At 34.8% G+C, this 24,451-nt stretch overlaps 1 non-coding gene across 1 annotated transcript; it reads right to left on the minus strand.

The window, feature by feature from the left end:
- Window positions 1–5,676: 5,676 nt before the first annotated feature.
- Window positions 5,677–5,783, minus strand: LOC121483629. The gene has a single exon (XR_005985760.1). It is a non-coding gene; the product is annotated as a U6 spliceosomal RNA (small nuclear RNA).
- Between the last annotated feature and the right edge of the window lie 18,668 nt (window positions 5,784–24,451).

Genomic DNA, 24,451 nt, shown 5'->3' on the forward strand with positions numbered 1-24,451 from the left:
GATGGTAGCAAACAATGAAAGATTATTGAATAAAATCATTTTAAAATAAGCAAGAAATACTATATCAACCTTAATACATAGCAGTGACAACTAATTCTGGTTTGACATACTCTAGCGTACCTACCAGAAATCTCAATAAGTAATTTATTCAATAAATATTTAATAAATTACTACAGTGTACTAGATATAGGAATTACAAGGGGAATCTAAGAGATATGATATCTACCTTAATGCAGTATACAGTATAGTCTATTAATCAAGCAATCACATAAATTAATATTTATAAACATTGTAAAATGCTATGAAGTTAGAATACTACTCAGCAATAAAAAATATTAATATACACAACAGCTTGAATGAATCTACAGGGAATTCTACTGAATTTAACAAGAAAAAACAGAATGTTACATACTATATAATTTCATTTATGAAAAAATGAAATGACAGAACTATAGCTATTGAGACTAATCAGCAATTGCTAGGGGTTAGGGAGGTAGTGAGGATGGGAGGGAATTGCGTGTGGATATAAAAGTGTAACAAGAAGATTCCTTATAGTAATGGAAATATTCTATATCTTGGCTGTGTCAATGTAAATATCCTGACTTTACTCTTGCACTATGGTTTTTCAAGATGGTGTGATTGGAGAAATTGATTGAAAGAGACACAGGTACTCCTTGTATTATTTCTTACAAGTTCACATGGATACACAATTATCTCAAAATGAAAAAGAAAAGTACAGGATGCTATGAAAGCAGAGAATAGATCTGGTGAATTAAGAGGGCTTCCTTGAGGAGGTGATATTTCAGCTCTAATAGGAAGTATGACCAAAAAGTAACTGGATGTAGGGGAAGGAACAGCATTCCAGGCAGCGATATTATTCTTTTGCAGTATGGAGGTTGAATTAGATGGGGAACAATGTTTGACACAGGAATGTTGGTGGCTAGTATTATATTCTAGGTAAGCAATAATGGTAATTTGGTCTTGTGTGATATCAATCATGATGATAATTAAATGGGCTCAAGACCTATTCAGGATGTGAAGTAAAGTGACAGAAGTTTTAAAGATAGATGAAAATAAATAACATTAATTTTCTTAATAAAATATATCATGTATTTTAGTAGTGCTGGGAAATATTAGATCATTACAATTCTGAAAAGATTGCAAATAACCAATACAAAGTAATATATACCTTTTGAAATTACCTTGATTTGCAACACATGATATTTGCATAAAACACTAATGGATATCCATCTACCTGTCACACAAAGAAAATAGTTTGTCACTTGTAAATCATTTCTTTCCAACATATACTTATTGTACAACCCAATAGAAAAATGAAACTCAATGAAAATCGCCTGTATGTCCCTATTATGCATTCATTCATCATATCAAATAGTAACTATATGCAGACATTAAACATACACACAAGAATAAAAAGAATTGAGCCTTATCACAGCTTAGGCTCTGGAAGCCTTCAGACCTGAGTTTGAATTCTGGCTACGGAGCAGAATTCAATCAGCATTATGTTAGGTAAATTACCTATGTTCTTGTCAATCATTTTTCCCATCTCTAAAATAGAAATAACGGTATAAAGACCTACTTGTTCTTAATATTCTTCTCCCCAACTTATGGGAAACAACCATCTCTGGATTCTTCTAATAACTCTGACAGTAACTTGTTTTTCTTTGTGGATCTATTTCTTCTATCTACTCCTTAAAAATTAGTTTGTCTATGGTTCTGCCCTTAAAACACTGCCTCACTTCACTCAGTCTCTCCAGAACTATCATTAAATCTTTTATAGTTTCGGAAAAGCTGTATAGGCTATGAACATTCTCTATCTCTGTTCTAAGACATATTTATTAAATACTTGCTGGAGTCATTTTCCTAGATTTCCCAAGGCTTCTCAAATCAAATATGACCAAAACTAAATTAATCTTACCTCCAAAGCATGTTCTACTTTATATTTATTTGCTATCTTGCCTAATATCACAACCGCACCACCGAATTATCCTCAGTAGAGTCTGACGTTATCCTTGAATTACATTTTCACCCCCAAATAATGTTATAAATACTTCAAATGCACAAAAAACTTAAAGTATAATATAAAAATCTCTTACGTATCTATTAAACAGCTTTGTCATGACTTAAATTTTGCCATATTTATTTTAGATCCTTGTTATAAATAATTTGTAGGTATATATGAAGATATATATGTAAGTATACACCTTCTCTCCCTCTTTCTATAGAATGACTACTATTTTGAATTTGGTATTTATGATTTCCAAAAATGCTTTGTACTTACATAACAGATTGAGGTATCCACAAACATATGTCTCCATATACCTATACTGAATATATACATGATTTAAACTCATATAAATAGAATGATCTTGCACATATACATCTACAATGTGATGTGTTTGTTCAACCTTATAATTGTATTTACCCATATGCTTTGATTCATTTTTTATTGCTTTATATTGTTCCATTGTAGAAAAATAACGTCCATTTTCTTGATTGATATTTAAGTTATCTTCTTCTACTACAAGTGCTATAATTTTTATACTTAAAATCTTTTCATATGAAAAAAAAATCTTTTCATGTGTACATGTATTGAAACTTTTCTAGGAATATTGGAATGCAATTGCAATTTTTTATCATTAGTAGCTAGGAGTCATAGCCATTTGTACATCTATCAGTAGCAGGTAAGAGTCATTGTTCTACAATCTCAAAAATACCTAATATTTTTACTTTTTTCTTATCTGATGTGTATGAAATGCTGGCATATTTTTTAATGCACATTTCCTGATTTCTAGTGTATTTGAACATACTTTGGGGGGGCAGGGCAAGATGGTGGAAGAGTAGGGTCCCCAAGTCACCTGTCCCCACCAACTTACCTAGATAACTTTCAAATCATCCTGAAAATCTACAAATTCGGTCTGAGATTTAAAGAGAAACAGCTGGAATGCTACAGTGAGAAGAGTTGCGCTTCTATCAAGTACAACTTGTTTTTCGCCACTCTGCACTGAACAAAATGACTAGAAGGAAAAACACACCACAAAAGAAAGAACCAGAAACAGTCCTCTCTTTGACAGAGTTACAAAATTTGGATTACAATTCAATGTCAGAAAGCCAATTCAAAAGCATATAAAGCTACTGGTGGCTCTAGAAAAAAGCATAAAGGATTCAAGAGACTTCATGACTGCAGAATTTAGATCTAATCAGGCTGAAATTAAAAATCAATTAAACGATATGCAATCCAAACTAGAGGTCCTAACGATGAGGATATATGAGGTAGAAGAACGAGTGAGTGACATAGAAGACAGTTGATGGCGAGGAAGGAAACTGAAGAAAAAAGAGAAAAACTTAAAAGATGATGAGGATAGGTTAAGGGAAATAAATGACAGCCTCAGAAGGAAAAATCTGTTTCATTGGGGTTCCAGAGGGTGCCGAAAGGGATAAACAGGTAGAAACTGTATTTGAACAAATTATAACTGAGAAATTCTCTAACTTGGGAAGGGATACAGGCATTCAGATCCAGGAGATAGAGAGATCCCCCCTAAAATCAATAAAAACCACTCAACACCTCGACATTTAATAGTTAAATTAGCAAATTCCAAAGATAAGGAGAGGATCCTGAAATCAGCAAGAGACAAGAAATCCATAATCTTTAGGGGGAGAAGCATTAGAATAACAGCAGACCTCTCCATAGAGACCTGGCAGGCCAGAAAGCACTGGCAAGATATATTTAGGGTCCTAAATGAGAAGAACATGCAGTCAAGAATACTTTATCCAGCAAGGCTCTCATTCAGAATAGGAGAGATAAAGAGCTTCCAAGGTAAGCAGAAACTGAAAGAATATGTGACCACCAAACTGGCTCTACAGGAAATATTAAGGGGAGCCCTATAAAAGAAAGGGGAAGTCCAAGGAAACAATCCAGAAAAACATGGACTGAATAGGTATCATGATGACACTAAATTCACATCTTTCACTAGGAAGTCTGAACGTGAATGGGCTTAATGACCCCATCAAAAGGTGCAGGGTTTCAGACTCGATAAAAAAGCAAGACCCAACTATTTGCTGTTTACAAGAGACCCATTTTAAAATTTTTTTTTAATTTTTATTTATTTATGATAGTCACAGAGAGAGAGAGAGAGAGGCAGAGACATAGGCAGAGGGAGAAGCAGGCTCCATGCACCGGGAGCCTGATGTGGGATTCGATCCCGGGTCTCCAGGATCGCGCCCCGGGCCAAAGGCAAGCGCCAAACCACTGCGCCACCCAGGGATCCCAAGAGACCCATTTTAGACCTAAGGACACCTACAGCCTGAAAATAAAAGTTTGGAGAACCATTTACCATTCAAACGGTCCTCAAAAGAAAGCAGGGGTAGCCATACTCATATCAGATAAATTAAAGTTTATCCCAAAGACTGTAGTAAGAGTTGAAGAGGGACACTATATCATACTTAAAGGATCCATTCAACAAGGGGACTTAACAATCATGAATATTTATGCCCCGAATGTGGGAGCCGCCAAGTAAAAAAAAATCAATTAATAACCAAAGTTAAGACACACTTAGATAATAATGCACTTACACTTGGTGACTTAAACATAGCGCTTTCTACAATCGACAGGTATTCTAAGCAAAACATCTCAAAAGAAATAAGAGCTTTAAATGATACACAGGACCAGATGGATTTCACAGATATCTACAGAACTTTACATCCAAATGCAATTGAATACACATTCTTCTCAAGTGCACATGGAACCTTCTCCAGAAGAGACCACATACTGGGTCACAAATCAGGTCTTAACCAATACCAAAAGATTGGGATCATCCCCTGAATATTTTCAGACCATAATGCTTTGAAACTAGAACTAAACCACAAGAAGAAGTTTGGAAGGATTAAAAACACGTGGAGATTAACCATCCTGCTAAAAGATGAAAGGGTCAATCAGGAAATTAGGGAAGAATTAAAAAGATTCTTGGAAACTAATGAGAATGAAGATACAACCATTCAAAATCCTTGAGATACAGCAAAAGCAGTCCTGAGGGGGAAATACATCACAATACAAGCATCCATCCAAAAACTGGAAAGAACTCAAATACAAAAGGTAACCTTGCACCTAAAGGAGCTGGAGAAAAAACAGCAAATTGAACTCCAATAAAAAAATTAAAAATAAAGAAAAATAAAAAAAATTTAAAAATGAACATACTTTGATATGTACATTAGACATCTAGTTTTTTTTATTGTAAACTATCTTGCACATTCTTTAGTCTTTTATTTTATTTTATTTTTGTATATATTTTTATTGGAGTTCTATTTGGCAACATATAGTATAACACCCAGTGCCATCCCGTCAAGTGCCCCCCTCAGTGTCTGTCACCCAGTCACCCCATCCCCCTACCCACCTCCCCTTCCACTACCCCTTGTTTGTTCCCCACAGTTAGACGTCTCTCATGTTTTGTCACCCTCCCTGATGTTTTCCACTAATTTTCTCTCCTTTCCCCCTTAATCCCTTTCACTATTTTTTATATTTCCCCAGTGAATGAAACCATATGATGTTTGTCCTTCTCTGATTGACTTACTTCACTCAGCATAATACCCTCCAGTCCTATCCACATTGAAGCAAATGATGGGTATTTGTCGTTTATAATGTCTTAGTAATATACACCAAAAAATATGGAACGCTTCACGAATTTGTATGTCATCCTTGCCCAGGGGCCATGCTAATCTTGTCTGTATCTTTCCAATTTTAGTAAATGTGCTGCCCAAGCGAGCACTTGTCTTATTTTGAATTTTTGTATCTTTCTTATTCCTTGATGAAAAGTATTTTTATCAATCTTGATATAATCTTTTTCCAGATAGATACATTACAAATAATTCTCCCAATAGTTATTTTATAATTTTGTTTATAGTAGTTGATTACACAGAAGTCCTTAATTCCATACAACTAAATTTATTACTTTTTTTAAGATTTAAGGGTATTTTTGTGTACATTTTATATACAAAATCTACTCCTAACCTAACGTCAAAGACATTTTCTCATTTTTCTTTGTAAAAGTTTTGGAGTTTTATTTTTCATGTTAAATCTTTACTCAATTTGAGATTTACACTTGTTTATAGTGTAAAATATGAGTAAATAAAATGTTTTCATAAATATAACTAACTGTTCCAGTATCATTTAAAAGCCCATATTTTTCTGTACTTATTCATAGTACCCCCTTTTAAAATATGTCAGATTTTTTATATGTATGGGTTCATATTGTGTCAACTGGGGAATGTCTATCTTTGTAATAATAATGTATTTCTTACCAAATATTTACAATATCTTATTATGTTGTACAAAATGTTTCCCCTTATTTTTAGAAATTATATTGTCTATTCTTTTTATCTTGTATATTTATATAAATGTTAGGATCTGTGTGTCAATTTCATGACAAAAAATCTTTTTAGGATTTCAAGGAGAATTGCATTTAATTTATGGGTTAATTAAGGGATTGCTGTCATATATGCCATATTGTTCGCCCTTCCAAGGTTATAATGTATCATTTCATTTAATTAAGTTTATCTTGTAATTTTGACAACATTTTTATAATTTCTACAAAAATATATTTAAAAAACTTATTTGTTTTAGAGATATAGAAGAGGGAGAGGAAGATAATTTCTCTCCTTTTTAAAGGTTTTATTTATTTATTTGACAGAGAGAGGGAATAAGCAGGGGGTGTGGAAGGCAGGGAGAGAGGGAGAAGCAGGCTCCTGTTGAGCAAGGAGCCCAATGCCAGACTCCATCCGAAGACTCTGGGATCATGACCCAAGCCAAAGGCAGATGCTTAACTGACTGAGCCGCCCAGGTGCCCCAAGAGGAAGAGAATCTCAAGCACAGTCCCCACTGAACATGGAGCCTGATATGGGACTTGATTTCATGACCTTGAGATCATGAATTGGGCCAAAACCAAGAGTCAGACACTCAAGTAACCGAGCCACCCAGACACCACTATACAAAAATAATTTGCTCAATTTTATTACCAGGCATTGGTTGTTGCCATTATAAATGGGAACTTAAAATTTTAAACAAACATCTCTTACAAAAGGGCAACTTCTATTTGGTTTTCAGATCTATTTCTCTGTCTGTTTTTTCTTAAAAATAATCGGCTCACAATAACCCTTAAGACAAAGAGGAATATTTTGAGATGGCATATTCTGGTATCCTTCAGCACCTACAATGACACCTGACCTTTAGTGTCCACTTGCATGTACCCACTAATCCTTGTATCACATTTTCCTTATATAAACCTAGAAGTACTTTCAGCACCTTAGAGACAGTTTTTGAGACATTAGTCTGCTGTTTTCCCAGTGTTCGCCTGACTGAAATAATTTCCTGTCTTGTTTCACCATCACTCCTCTCCACGTTTGGATTCTGTAAGTGGTGAGTGACCAAACCTGGTCTGTTTGGGATCCCCAGAGCCAGGTGCTCTTTCACCTCTGTGCCCTGAGTATAATTCCATTCATATGAAATGTCCAGAATAGACAAATCCATAGAGACAGAAAACAGATAAGTGTTTGATGGAAACTGGGGATAAAAGAATATGAAGAGTGACTGCTAATAAGTATGGGGTTTGTTTTAGAGTGATAAAAATTTTCTGGAATTAAATATAGGTAATGGTTGCACAGCTCTGTGAGTATATTAATAAATGTTCAGTTCCATATTTCAAAATGGTAGATTTTATGGTATGTGAATTATATCATGCAAAAAAGGAAAAATATTTAACATAACATTTTCATAGATCCTGACTATAAAACTATCTGCACGCACACACACACACACACACACACACGTTAGGCTATAAGCTACTGATTTAGGTTTATATTGGTTAGATTCTATTTACTTTTCCATTTTATATTATGTTATGGAAAGTTTTTTCAGGAAATAGTATATTTTATATAATTCATTGGCATAGTAATTCATAGACTTCTCTTATAATGTATTTTTGTATGATGTTATATACTTTATTTAACTTTCTTGAAATGTTTAGTAGTAGGTTTTTCACATTACCTAGTCTGCTTTATCACTGGAAGTGGAAGTCCATGTCCAAATTCAATTATCCATGTGTTTTGACAATACTTTGCCAAATATTTCTTGAGGTCATTTCTCTCTTCCTGATAATGATTGGAATAGTTTCAGTCCTCATATTCTTGTTTGTAAACTATTGCACTCTCTTCCAAATTAATTTATCTGCTTTTGATCTTTTAATCATTAAATTCTTTACAAATCTACCATAATTAATTTCTTCATTCAGTGTATATTTATTTTATGGACGTTGACATGAATTAAAATAAAAATTGCTTTGTTTAAAACTTTTACCTAACCTTTCAAAGCCTACCAACAACATAAAATATAATATGTACCTTTCATGATTTAGCTTCTAATTTTCTAGCCTTATTCCTATCATTCTCTGTTTCATGCTTATGCTTCAGCATTATCAAACTACATATGGTCCTTTGTCCACACCATACTACTACCCATTTCTATGCTTCTGCTCATGTTTCTTTGCCTAGTTTTCTCTCTCCATCCAGCACATAACTCTATTAACTAAAGTAAGTACTATTTATCTTTAAAGGCTTCATTCAAAGGTCACTTGCTCCAAAAATCCTCTCTTGAAATCCTTCCCAATCTACAGATCATGTTTTGTTTCACATCTTCTGTTCATTCCTAAAATTCTGCACATCTCTCAATTGTTGTTCTGCCACATTGTTTTATACTTATGAGATTCTGTGTCCCTTGTCCCTCTAGAACTTAGAGTCTTTGATGTCTAGATATACATCTTATTATATTTTGATTCCAAGTACCTAGCATGGTACTTGATATCTAGAAAAATGTTAATGCATATGTTGTGAGTAAATAAATCAATGGAGAATAAACTTAATTGAGGTTGAACTAGATTTCTTTTTAAGTTGAAGTAGATTAAAAATAAGGTTGAAAGTTATTTTGATGCCAATTTGTACAGGGTTATTTTTTATTTATTCATTCATAACAGACACACAGAGAGAGGCAGAGACATAGGCAGAGAGAGAAGCAGGTTATTGCAGGGAGCCTGATGCAGGACTTGATCCCTGGACCCCCCAGGATCATGCCCTGAGCCAAAGGCCGATGATCAACTGCTCAGCCACCCAGGCATCCCTTGTACAGGGTTTTGAATGTAAATTGAGTATGGATCTCAATTTAGTATGAAATTGTCCCAAATTTTAAAAATCAGGGGACATTCAATCCTCTGACTCCCATAATACTAAACTATGTCTTCTTTATTCAATGATATATTTTAAGAAAACATTTAATTTTCATCAGTTTTCATATAAACTCATCATTTATTACTCATCATATAAACTCATCATGTATTTACATTTAGGCACACACACTTTTATGGGTATTTAGGTAACAAACTATAAATAAATATAAATCTTTAAAATTTACTACCGTGAAAGTTGTGAGATAAGGGGTAAATGTCAAAGGAAACTTTTATAGCATATTTTAAGCTTTTTCAATTTAAATGACCCATTCAAATTTATCATTACCAGTGATATTGTGATTTGTAAGAAATATATTTTTGTCATGCAGATAACCAAAGTATATTTCCCACATATATTTGGCCTTCATCCACAGTTCCTGACTCATAGGTCCCCAAACCATTGGAATTTTTGTAGTAATAAGAACAATAGGAATCTCTTCTAATATTCGTTCTCTTTTCCTCAGTTCCTAAAATTTGCTTTAGAGCCATAAAGGTAAAAAAGGTCTTGTTATTCATAACAAGTCCCTTTCCACAGCAACTGGGTTTATGTTAATGAGTTAACTTTTGGAAATAGAATTTGAAGCTTTCAGTCTTACTTCCTCATCTCTAGGGAGATAAAGAGTCTGAAGGTTGACTTGATAGCCAACTGCCAATGATTAATCAATCATGCCAACGTAATGAGCTATATCCTCTTATAATAAACTAGGGATCTGGTATGTAAAATGTTTCTCTGAGTTTTGTGATCTGTTCTAGCAAATTAATCAAACCCAATTAGGATGTTGTGGCAACCTCAATCTGCAACAGATCAGTAGAAGCACAAGTAACAACCTGGGCATCTGAACTAGAGGGCACTCTTGTGGAACTGAGTCCTTAACCTTTACAGTGTGGTGCTATCTCTGGGTAGATAGCATTGTTTGTAGACTTGTTTAGTTGTGTGGGGAAACCACATGATCATTTACACATACATTGGCATTGGTTCTACAACTTTTATTATCAACGTATTATTTAAATGTAAACTATCAATATATAAAGGCATATTTCATAATATTGAAAAAATAACAGTGTTGGTATTTTATTTTCTTCTTCAAAATTTTTGTTTAAATTTAAGTTAATGCACAGTGTGATATTAGTTACAAATCAAAATTACAGTGAGATATCACCTCACATCTGTCAGAGGGCTAAAAATTAACAGCAGGAAATAGCAGATGTTGGCAAGGATCAGAGAGAGGGGAACCCTCTTACATTGTTGATGGGAATACAAACTTGTGCAGCCACTCTGGAAAATAGTCTGGAGGTACCTCAAAAAGTTAAAAATAGAACTAACCAAATTCAGCAATTTCAATACTAGGTGCTTACCCAAAGGATACAAAAATACTAATTCAAAGAGATACATATACCCTGATATTTATAGCAGCATTATCAACATTAGGCAAATTATGGAAAGAGGCCAAATATCCATTGGCTGATGAATGGGTAAAGAAAATGTGGCATATAATGACTTCAGCAAAGTCATAGGATATAAAGTCAATATACAGAAATCTGTTGCATTTCCATACACCAATAATGAAATATCAGTAAGAGAAATCAAAGAATTGATTCCATTTACAATTGCAGCAAGAACAATAATATACTTAGGAATAAACCTAAACAAAGGGGTAAAATATCTGTACTCTGCAAACTATAGAATTCTTATGAAAGGAATTGAATGGGACACAAAGAAAAGGAAAAATGTTCCATCCTCATGAATTGGAAGAACATTGTTAAAATGTCACACTACGCAAAGCAGTCTACCCATTTAATATAATCCCTATCAATATACCCCATTATTTTTCAGAGAGCTAGAACACACAATCCTAAAACTTATATGAAACCACAAAAGATCTTGACTACCCAAAGCAATCCTGAAAAAGAAAAGCAAAGCTGGAGGCATCATGATTCTGGACTTCAAGTTGTATTACAAAGCTGTAGTGATCAAGACAGTGTGGTACTGGCACAAAAACAGACATATAAATCAATGGAACAGGATGGAACACCCAGAAATGGACTCACAACTATATGGTCAACTAATCTTCAAAAAGCAGGAAATAATATCCAATGATAAAAAAGACAATCTCTTCAACAATGGTATAAGGAAAACTGGAGAGCAATATGTGGAAGAAAGAAAGTGGATCACTTTCTTACATCATACGCAAAAATAAATTCCAAATGGATGAAAGAACTAAATGTGAGAAAAGAAGCCATCAAAATCCTGGAGGAGAACACAGGCAGCAACCTCTGACATTGCCTGCAGCAACTTCTTAATAGAAGCGTCACTGGAGGCAAGGGAAACAAAAGCAGAAATAAACTATTGAAATTTCATCAAAATAACAAACTTCTGCACAGTGAAGGTAAAACCAACAAGACTAAAAGAGACCTATGGAATGGGAGAAGATATTTTCAAAGGGTTAGTATCCAAAATATGTAAAGAACTTATAAAACACTACACTCAGAAATTGAGTAATCCAGTTAAAAAATGGGCAGAAGACATGAAAAGAAAATTTTCTAAATAAGATATCCAGATGGCTAATAGACTCATGAAAAGATGCTCAACATCACTAATTACCAGGAAAATAAAAATAAAAATCAGAATGAATTATCATCTCACATCTGTCAGAATGTCTAAAATCAACAACACAAGAAACAAGTGTTGGTGAGGATGGGGAGAAAGAGGAAGCCTCTTCCACTGTTGGTGGTAATGCAAACTGGTGCAGCCACTGTAAAATAGTATGAAAGTTCCTCAAAAAGTTAGAAATAGTTCTGCCTCATGACCTAGCAATTGCACTACTTGGTATTTAAACAAAAGATACAAAAATACACATTTTTAGGGGTACATGCGTCCTAATGTTTATAGCAGTACTGTCAACAATAGTGAAACTATGGAAAGAGCCCAAATGTCCATCGACTGATGAATAGATAAAGAAGAGGCAGTATAAATATACAGTGGGATATAACTCAGCCATTAAAAAAATGAAATATTGCCATTTGGAATGATGTGAATAGAGCTAGAGTGTATTATGGTAAGCAAAATACGTTAGGCAGAGAAAGACAAATACCATATGATCTCATTCATATGTGGAAATTAAGAAACAAAACAAATGAACATATAGGAAGGGGAAAAAACAGGGAAATAAACCATAAGAAATTCTTAATGATAGAGAATAAACAGGGTTGGGTTGATGGAGGGAGGTGGGTGGGTTATGGTGCTAAATGGGTGATGGGTATTAAGGAGGGCACTCGTGGGGCAGCCCAGGTGGTTCAGTGGTTTAGTGCTGTCTTCAGCCCAGGGCCTGATCCTGGAGACCCAGGATGGAGTCCCACGTTAGGTTCCCTGCATGAAGCCTGCTTCTCCCTCTGCCTGTGTCTCTGCCTCTCTCTCTCTCTCTTTCTCTCTCTCTCTCTCTTCCTCTCTCTCTCTCTCTCTCTGTGTCTCTCTTGAATAAATAAATCTTTAAAAAATAAAATGAGGGCACTTGTGATGAACACTGGGTGTTATATGTAAGTCACTAAATTCTACTCCTGAAACTAATATTACACTATACGTTAACTAATTAGAATTTAAATAAAAATTTGAAAAAAGAGGTGGTATATATACACAAAGTAATATTAACCATAAAAAAGAATGAAATATTACCATTTGCAACGACGTGGATGGAGCTAGAGAGTATTATGCTAAGTGAAATGTCAGCCAAAGAAAGACAAGTACTATATGATTTCACTCATATGTGGACTTTAAGAAACACAACAGATGAACATAGGAAAAAGAGAGAGAAATCATAAAACAGACTCTTAACTCTAGAGAACAAACAAGTGTTGCTGGAGGGGAAGTTGGCAGGAGGGGGGTGGTGGATTGGTTAAATGAGTGAAAGGTATTAAGGAGGGCAGTTGTTGTGATGAGCACCTGGTGTTGTATGTAAGTGATGAATAGGTAAATCCTACACCTGAAACTAATATTAGTATTGCTTTTTAAATGGATGGCTATAAAGCTTCATGTTTATACTGTATATTATTTTCTTATAAAGTATTTTAATTTTTATTTTATGACCCATTTAATTCACCATTAATTTTAATAATGTCTTAAGGGATTCCATTTCATTTGAGGATACTTTCAATAAGCATTATATTAGAAGACAATAAGGAAAAATATCCCCCTAAGCAAAGTTGCCCTTCCATTTAGTTCTGTACTCTGAAAGCTAATTTCTTTTCTTTATGGATTGATGACTGCAAAACAAGAATTGTGTAGTTATAGTAAAACTCAGTGGATTACAATAGATTAAATTTTCTATCAACTGTTGATTATCTGAAGGCCAATTAAAAAATTTTTACCTATATATGAGTGTGGCTTATCTCAGGTCTCTGGCTGCCTACCGTTATGCTCAGAATTACTGCTCAGCATGGCACAGAGCAGGGAGGAAGGAAGAAAAATAAGGCAGTTTGGCTCTTTGACAATTATCTTTGGAACAATTAGATTTGGTGAGGAAGATTCAAAACAGAGCATGGCAAGCTACAAACAACTCCCATTTGTTGTGAATACAGGATCACAGCTCTTCTGGATTCCAGAGGCCACATTAGTGGGTTGTGCAAAATGGACAGATGGTTCTAGAGTTGAAGTAATTCTGTGCTGAACATCTAAATTATTAATATAATTTGAAATTGTCTCTACCACATATTATGCTCATACACACTAACCAGTAATTATTAATAAGAATCATTATAGCAGTGTATAGTTACAAGGGTACATACATGTTTTTTTTTTAAGTTAGTCTCGGCTTACCTACTTTTAAACAACCTTTTGTAGAGCCAAGCAGCCATTATGAGTCCCATTTTGTAGCTGGGAAAACTGAGGCAAGGGCAAATAAAGTGATTTGCCACAACTTCTGCTCTGAAATAGTATTCGTCAGATTAGAGCACAAAGGAGCCAACTGGGATAGAAAAAAAAAACATTAAATTGTAATCAGGCAATTTGCCAAGAGTTCATAAAACTCAGCTTAAACATAAAGTACTCACTTCAATTAAAACTTCAAGAGTACTCACTCGCTGAAGACCAAGTGTTTCCTTTGTTGAGGCTTCATTTCTTGCAATGTTCTGTGCTGTAGGCCAGTGCAAAAGGGAATGTAGTGTGAGGAGGGTCAAAAAGGAAGAAAATGAGTTCTGTCAGCTGCCCTATTTTTTTCCCGCTTTAGAAGAATTATCAGCCCTAGAGTTGAAGAATTAAAATAGCACTTGGAAGTGGCTTTAATTTTGGTTAATTAAATATAAAGAGACATTTTCTAAAATCCTTCTTTGAGAGCCTAGCTTTTCAGGTTAACCTATTACTATGCAGTACAAGAAAACTAAACTAACTAAACTTTAAAAAAATTGTGGGCTTTTTTTTTTAAGATTGTATTTATTTATTCATGAGAGACACACAGAGTGAGGCAGAGACATAGACAGAGGGAGATGCAGGCTCCCTGTAGGGACCCGAATGCGGGACTTGATCCCAGGACCCCGGGATCATGACCTGAGCCAAAGGCAGATGCTCAACTGCCAAGCCACCCAGGTGTCCCAAAAAGAAGTGTTTTAATCAAAAATGGCTTTTGATCTTTCTCTCTGACCCTTAAGAGATCTGCCTTTACAATAATCAGGTCCTCCTTTTTAGAAGCAAACTGTGTTCATTGTTTATAATAATTTCATACTTACCAGGTATTATATCTGCAAAGCTTTATAAGAGTATCATTTTAAGTTCTCCTGGTCTTTAAGTGGGTGATTGCATATTATCATTAAAAGCTGAATAAAAAAACCCTGCTATTGATAATGAAAAAAACTCATTTTGAAGCAAATTTGTTTTAATGCTCATTTAAAGGGCTGTTCAGTTATTCTTAGATATATAACCCATTTTCCACACTGCTACCAAGACGGTATCTTTGAAGCATAGTATGATGTCACACTCCTTTCATGATTCACAGTTGTATAAAAAGTAAAAAATTTATCTTCATGTCAATAATTGAGGAAATACACTTTTGCTCAAATAGTAGATGGTATGTGACCATAGAGGAGAGAGTAATTTAATAGAATCTAGGGTAGAGATGGGAGAAATATGAGTCAGGGATAAGATAGATCTTCAAAAAACTGATAGTAGAACTGGGTCATATTAACTCAATAGGTATTCTCAAGACAAATTGGAGAGTTTGTTTATTACTGGCAATGGAACCAGTATGTGAAATAAGTTATGCTTATATGAAAGGCTTGAGACATTTAAAAATGCAATTGGTTTTGTTATCTCAAAGGAAACAGGACCCAGTCGAGGTGACTGGTGATAAATTTAGGTAAGTAAGTGAGGTCTAGGTCATGAAGGAACTTAATATGATGCCAGAGGTTTAAGCAGTGTCCTTATATGCATATAGTTATATTTTTCACATTGATAAATCTTAGGACTGGAAGAGAGTAGAGGCAAGAAAAGAAACTAGGAAGTTATTGCAGAGATTCAGTCAAGAAGCAATAAAGCCCTAAACTTTGGTAGCAGTGGTGGAAATGGAGTTTATTAGAGATTTGAAAAGTAGAAATGAAATGCTGTGGGGACTGATTGGAGGTAGGATGTATTGAGAGGAAAAGTCCCTAAGATGATCTTCATATTTCTGATTTTGATGACACTAAATAAGATGCATAGGAAACATAGATGAAAGAATGCATTGGTTGTGGGGTTAGGGGGGAGAGTACTACTTGGAATTTGCACATTTGGAGTTTGGAGATGATCTTTTACTGATGTATATAAGGCCCTCCATGATCTTACTCTCACTCTCCTTTCCAGCCTCATCTCCTGTTACATCTTTTCCCAAAATACTGTGCTGGTCATACTTATTGTTCCCTGAAAAAAACTCTGCTCATTTCCTTCTCTATATTTTTGGTCAGAAGTAGTAGTTTGCTTATTAACAGTGCCCTATAATTTATTTATTAATTAAAGCATTTGCCAGAAATATTTGTTGAGTATCTACTATATGCCAGATTCTGTTCTAGATGTTAGAGATATATACTTTGGAACAAAACAAACAAAATACATTGTCCGATTGCCCTAAATATGTCTATAGCTCTTAAAATATATTCCATGAACATTTCTTAGATTATACCGATTAGAATCATTCGTTGTTATTCACCTACATACCACTTTGCTCATCTATTATATCATCTATCATAGTTTGTATTTGGTTATATGCCGACTCTTTAGAACAATACTATTCATAGAACATTCTATGATGATGAAAATATTCTATAATGCACTGTTCAATATAGTAGCCATTAAAACCATGTGGCTATTAAACACTTGAGATGCATCCAATGTGACTGAGGAACTTAATTTTAAATTTTATTTAATTTTAATTAATATAAATTTAGTTATTCATAGGTGGCTAGTGGTTACCATATTAAATAGTAAACCACCAATTCATAGTGGGGAAAGACAACAATTTTTATGTGATCCAATACATCAATTAACCATGTGAGCTTTGGGATTACACATAGCTGGATTTGAATTATGATTTCATCATTTGTTAGCTGGTAGCCTAGGTAATTTACTTAGCTTCTATGGGCTTTATATTTTTTGAAATATACGATGAAAATAATAGCATCAACTTTTTAGGTTAAGTTAAAAAAATATTACTGGACAATTTTCACTTTCAAGAAGATGGAATAGACATGTTTTTCCCTGTTTTTCCCAAGTACAACAAAAATCCTTGAATATAATATATGAAACACACATAAGAAGAGTCTGAAAGATGGAAAGAAGTCATATCAGCTAGTGAGCTGTGAACTTGAAGAATGACCTAATAGTGAGTTCCCTTGGTTTTATTTTTGCTTTATCTTTTAGACTGAGTGCTGAAGAAATAAGCAACCTATACACATTAAGAGACAGAGACAAAAAAATGAAGATCTTGCATTCTATAGTCAAAATACCAGTCAAGGGGCAGCCTAGAAAGACAGAAAGCTTAGATAATAACTGCTTGATTGTAGCCAGCCACCACAGAAAAAAACTGTAGACCTACTTCCACCAGCAAAGATAGAAAGCTTGCTAAGCTGTGATGAGGTCTCCCAATCCTCCCCATCCCCTTTGTGGTGGTGTTAATGAAGACCAAGTAAAGTACTGAGACTTTTATCCCCAAATGGTGGCAACAAACAACTTCCACCTTCCAACCCAGGGGTGCCAGTAGAAGCTATCTGGGGACACTGTTCTGCTACTTCAGCCTGGCAACACAAATGTACCCTTCTCCCTATTCCTTTTGGGTAGTATCAGATAAAGCCTAGTAAAGAGTTAGGACTCTTACCACCTTGCAGCTAGAACACCCACCCTGCTTAGCAGGGATCAGAATAAGTTATTTACATAATGCAATACCTAGAGCAACCATTAAAAAGCTACAGAAATAAATACACTTAAAAAACACTATCATTAAATAAAAGGGGAATTTAAAGAAATGTTTAACCCACAGGAAGGTAAGAAAAAGCAAACAGAAAAAAATTAAATGTAGAGCAAATGGAAAAATAAATGGCAGACTTAAGCTGTAAGATTTTAATGATTAAGTTAGATTAAATGGCCTAAATATATCAATTAAAAGACAGAAGGTGGCACATTGGATTAAGAAACATAATCCAGTTATATACTGTCTACAAGAAACTCACTACAAATGTAATAGTATAGGCAGGTTGAAAGTAAGAGGATGGAAAAAAATTTCAAAGCAAACATTAATCAAAGGAGAGTGAGGTGTGGTGGCCTGGTGGCTCAGTTGGTAAAGCATCTGCCTTTAACTCAGGTCATGATCCCAGGGTCCTGGGATGGAGCCCTGCATCAGGCTCCCTGCTCAGCACGGGAGTATGCTTCTCCCTTTGCCTCTGCTCCTGTGTTCCCTGTTTCACTCACTCTTTCTCATAAATAATAAATAAATAAATAAATAAATAAATAAATAAATAAATATTAAGAAAAAGGAGAGCAGGGGTAAGTATATTAATATTAGATAAAGTAAACTTCAGAGCTAAGGGAATTTACAGAGATACAGATATTATATAAAATTTTCAGTTAAAAATATATAGCAATTTTAGATGTGTATGCACAAAAAAAATAGAAATATATGTTAAAAAAAATAAATAAAAAAAAAAGAAATATATGTTAAGCAAAAACTGGTAGAATTGAAAGAAGCAAATAATTCCACAATTATAGTAAAAAACTTCAACATCCCCTTCCAACAAGTATCAAAACAACTGGATATAAGATTCACAAGTATATAGAACTCAACAGTAACATCAAACAAGTGGATCTAATTGATATTTATAGAGCACTTCATTCCCCCAAAACAGAAAACACATTATTTTCAGGTTCCCATGCAAGATATGTCAAGACAAACCATACACGAGCCATAAAACAAACCTCAAAACATTTTCTTAAAAATCTTTATTCATTTTAGAGAGAGAGAAAGAGAGAGAGATCAAGTGTGGGGTGGGGGAGGCATAGGAAAAGAATCTCAAGAAGACTCCATGCTGAGAACAGAGCGTGATGTGGGGTTGGATCTAACAACTCTGAGGTCACAACCTGAGCTGAAACCAAGAATCATATGCTTAACTGATTGCACTACCCAGGTGCCCCCAAACCTCAAAATTTTTTAAATAGTTGAAATCATAAAATATATGTTTTCTGACCACTATGAGATTAAACTGGAAATCAGTAACAGAAGGATATCAAGAAATCTGAGAATATTTGGAAAATAGACAACACACTTCTAAATAATCTATGGGTCAAAGAGTAACTAAGAAAAAAGCCACACTGAATCTAATAAAAATTAAAACTCAACTTATTAAAATTTGAGGTATACTACTAAAGCAGTGCTGGGATGGATATTTATAGCACTTAGGAATACTTTAGAAAGGAAAAAAAACATTTCAAAGCAATAAGCTAATCTTTTATATTAAGGACCTAGTAAAAAGAAGAGCAGAATAATCCTAAAGCCAGCTAAAGGAAGAAAATAATAAAGACCTGAAATCAATACAATTGAGAATGCAAAAACAATAGAAAAAATGACTGAAATATGATTCTTTGAAAAGACCAACATTTTCAAATTTCTAGCAAGACTTACAAAAATAAGAAATACGATACAAATTATATTTATTAGGACTTAAGCAGGATGTCACTAAAGACCCCGTGAACATGAAAAAGGTAAGGGAACAATAAGAACAACTATTCAAAAATAAATATGACAATTTCACAAAATGGATTAATTCCTTGGAAAAAAACAAATTATCATGATTTACTAAATATGAAATATATAGTTTGAATAGCCACATAAATATTAAGGAAATTGAATTCATAAGCTAAAAATTCCCCCAAAAGTAGTCTTCAGGATCAGATAGCTTTACTGGAAAATTGAACCATGTGCTCAAAGAATAATTAACACCACTTCTATATAATTTCTTCTAAAAAATATAAGGGACACTTGCCAATTTATTTTATGCAGCTACTGCTACTCTGATAGTAAAACTAGACAAAGATAATATAAAAAAGCCTGTACCAGTATCTTTTATGAATACAGATACAAAATTCTCAAGAAATATTAAATCCAAAATCATATTAAAAGGATTATATGTCATAACCAAGTGGGATTTATCCCAGGAATGTAAGAGTAGTTCAACATATGAGTATCAGTGTATTTTGTGTAAATATGCTATACTCCATACAGATATATATGTATTTAGCTTTATAGAAATCAAAAGAACATCTTCCAAAATTTTTTTCTTTTTTTTCAAATTTTTTTTCTTAAAAGAAACACTTGATAAATTGAAATTCACAGAATTAAAAATTTTAGCTCTGTGAAAAACTGACTTGAAAGGATAAAAATGTAAGTTGTAGATTGGGATAAAATGTTTTCAAACCACTTATTTGACAAAGGATTCATACCTAGGATATCTAAAAAACTCTCAAAATGTATCAGTTAAAAAAAAGTAAATGGGCAAAAGACATGAAGACACAATTCCCAAAATAAGAAACACAGATGGCCGGTAAACACATGAAAAAATATGTTCAACATATTAGCCATTTGGTAAATGCAAATGAAAACTACGTGAGATATTACACTTATAAGAGTGGTTAAAAAAAGAGTGGTTAAATATATACTATATAAAATATATAATTATAAATATATAATTATAAAATAAGAGTGGTTAAATATATACTATATAAAATATATAATTATAAAATATATAATTATAAAACATTATATGCTGGCAAGGATGCAGAGAAACTGGATTGCTCATATACTGACAGTGAAATGTGGAATGGTACAGAAAGTGAAAAACAATTGGTCAGTTTCTTTAAAAAAACAAAACCAAAATAAATAATTGTGCAATGAGTGTATAGCCCAGCAATTCTACTTAGACATTTATCTCAGAAAAATGAAAACTTATGTTCCAACAAAAAATTGTACATGGATATTTATAGTAGATTTATTTGTAATAGGCCCTATTTGGAAATAACTCAAATGTCCTTCAATGGATGGATTGTTAAACAAACTGTGGTGCAATGATACCTTGGAATACTACTTAGCAATAAAAAGGAATGGGATATTGACACAAGTAACAACCTAAATGAATCTCCAGAGAATTATGCTTCATGAAAAAAAGCTGATGCCAAACCTTACATACTATAGGATTCAATTTATAAAACATGCCTGAAATTACAAAATTATAGATGGAGAACTGATTAATGATTACCAGAGGTCAGGGAAGAGGGTTAGAGAAGAATGTGGATATGACTATAAAAGGCAAAATAAGGAATCCTTTGTTCTGTATCTTGACCAAATCAATCTCAATATCTTGGTTGTAGTATTATGCTATTGTTTTGGTAGATGTGATCATTGGGAAAAATCTGTAAAGCATACACACAGGAACTCTATTATTTCTTACAGGTGCATCTGAATCTACAATCGTCTAAAAATAAGTAAAAAAAAATACACGTGGAGTGATTAGTACTATAACTAACAACGAGAAAGTGATAAGTGAATGTCTTGGCACAGTAACCAACTCAGTGCCTGCATGTAGAACATAGTCAATATTTACTACACAGAGAAGACAGTTGAATAGTTTTTTTTTTTTTCTCTAAGAAGTCTTATTTCCATTTGGTTCACAGCTTGAGCAAGGGCTTTTTAGGAGAGGCTCTAAGGAGAGGTTCAGGCAGAAGCCCTGATACCATGGGGATGCAGAGCGACCCCTCAAAGGCTGCTGTGCTCCAAAAACTTTAGTTGTGTTTGAGGTGAGCCTTTTGAAGAGCTACTCATCCAGTTAAGCCTAGGGGCTGGCCAATCCATGAAGGTTAGTTCATCCTTGCCATCATCAAGATGGTTGCCATCTTCTTGATGCATTTTACCACTTCATCCAGGAAGTGGCTCTCTAGCAATTCACAGAGATCTGCACAGGCAGAGAGGTCTATACAGGCTTAACCCAGGGCATGCAGATCCAAAAAGCCCTGGTTCAGGTTCTTTTCCAGGGCCATGGTGGCTTCCATGGCATCTAGGGTTTAGCTCCAGTCACTTTGGGATGACTGCTGCATATCCTGGAAGAGGATGTGGCTGCTGTACTGGTTTTGCATCTTCAAAAACATTGGGCCAACTCCTAGAAGGAGTGGCTGGTGAAGAAGTGGCCTATGTTCTTCATAGCAACACCATCAGAGTGGTAATAGAAGCCCAGAAAGGGGTAAATATCAGAGGCCTGCAGATGCAAGTTGATCAGTCCATTGACTGGTGGTCTCCATCCACTTAGTGGAATAATTCTGACAAATTTGGGAGCTCATAGTTGGTCAGCAATAAGGAGCTAAGCAAAAAAAAAAAAATGCTGTTGGATTGTCCTGGAGGTAGGAGATGGCCAAGATGATGTTTCTGGAGGTTGCATGAGGTTGGGGGGTGGTTGGAGGCTGGGACAAGGCATGTCCTCCTAGGTCTGTTCCCTACACACTTGCTTCTTCTTGAAGCAAGAGACAGATCTACATAGTGCCAGGAGCACCCTGATTAGTTTTTTTTTTTTTTTTTTTTTTTTTAGATTTTATTTATTAATGGGAGAGAGAGAGAGCATGGCAGGGACACAGGCAGAGGGAGAAGCAGGCTCCATGCAGGGAGCCCGATGCGGGACTCGATCCCGGGTCTCCAGGATCAGGCCCTGGGCTGAAGGTGGCGCTAAACTGCTGAGCCACCCAGGCTGCCCTGATTAGTTTTTAATTTAAATCCAGTCACTTCTTTAGGACAAAGGCAAATTAGAGGTTCTAAGTGTTGCCCAATGACTACTGGCAGGCAAAAGTTCTTTATAGGTAGGGAGAAAGAAGGCCTGAAATAGGAAAAGGGTACTCTGGATAAGGAAGAGAGGAAAGAAGGGAAGGAAAGCTATTGGGGAGAGTGACAGTAGAATCAAGATGGAAGAGAGAATGAGAAAGAAAGGAAAGAGAGGAGGGGCACCTGGGTGGCTCACAGTGGTTGAGTTTCTGCCTTTGGTCAGGTTGTGCTCCCACAGTCCTGGGATTGAGTCCCGCATCAGGCTTCCAGCAGCATCCTGCTTCTACCTCTGCCTATGTCTCTACCTCTCTCTGTGTCTCTCATGAATAAATAAATAAAATATTAGAAAAAAAAGAAAGAGGAAAGAGGGAAGAATGGACAGGATGGAGAGAGAAAAGTGGGAGTAACCTATTAGGAAGTCTTTTACAGATTGAATAAACATTATCTTCGTGGGAAATGAGTGACAACATTTTAAGGAGCACTACCATTGTATTAGAATACTAATACTACCAAGTAGTTTGGAGATTTATTGAAGATTTATTCTATTTTATTAATAACCTGGAATGACTAGGGCAAATGCCTTTTGGAGAGGTAATATGTTGCTCATCTTAGGTATTAGAACTCTTTGTGTAAAGTCATTTATCAGTCACTTAGAGGGTCTGGATGGAAGAAGGCAAAGAGAGAATAAATTAGGAAGGGGGTAGTAACTAAAAATTCACAGCATGTGTCTCTTCCTCAATTGAGAGCACCCGGCAACAGTAGTCCCTAGTTATGTTAGAGTGTTTGCAGGTGAGGGTGATATGAGACGGTGACTACAGGAAAGTAGGACAGCAAGAAACCTTGTGAAATTGAAAAAGTTCATTTAAACCATATGAAATTGCCATTTTAGTTGGTCAAAAAATAGGTGGATATGGACAATTCCTAGTGGTTCCATCTAATATATATAAAGCACTTTAGAAACTCTAAAATTTCTATACAAATATAAGATGTTACTATGAAGCAGGTGATGTTTCACAATGGGGGAAAAGTAGCATTTAGAGTCAGGAGACCTTTTTTTTTTATTTATTTATGATAGTCACAGAGAGAGAGGCAGAGACACAAGCAGGCTCCATGCACCAGGAGCCCGATGTGGGATTCGATCCCGGGTCTCCAGGATTGCGCCCTGGGCCAAAGGCAGGCGCCAAACCGCTGCACCACCCAGGAATCCCTAGAGTCAGGAGACTTTAATTATGGTTCTAGCTTTGCTACTTCCTAGATGTGTTACCTTGAGTGAGTTGTTTCACCTCTCTAGTCTTCTCTTGTGACATGAGATTGCTGACATTTCCAGCCCCCTGCCCAACTTCAAAGAATTTCTATATGGAGGTAAGATGAGTTAGTTTATTTAAAAGTGCATTGGAAACCATGCTATGCTATTTAAATGCAAGTGATCAGGGCAAATGGTGGATTCCTATACATTAAAACAGTTAAAACAGTTGCTTTGATTTCAGATCTAGATTTTGTTGTTTTTAACTTTTGATTTTATGTTTTCCCTCTAGTGAGATTTGAGATAATTATCATAACTGTAGAAGATTATTGTTGTTTTCTGGGTTGCAGGTTTTTGGGGGGTTTAGGGCATAGAGAAGGAATGACTCCTGCCATATGAGAAACGTGGGTTCAAGGTACAAAAATAATAGGGTCCCATAGCCTTCCTTACTCTAAGCAAAACATCTTTGTTTTCTATTTCTTTTAGAGTGTGAAGATTTAATTTGTTTTCTATAAAGTAAATACAGTCAGATACTATTGGACTCCTTTTCAAGCTGTCTCATCATCTCTAACGACATAGAGGGATTATTTAGTGTGTCCTTCACTTATTTGGCAGGC

Source organism: Vulpes lagopus, chromosome X, assembly GCF_018345385.1.
Source record: "Vulpes lagopus strain Blue_001 chromosome X, ASM1834538v1, whole genome shotgun sequence".
In the NCBI taxonomy this organism is placed as follows: Eukaryota; Metazoa; Chordata; class Mammalia; order Carnivora; family Canidae; genus Vulpes; species Vulpes lagopus.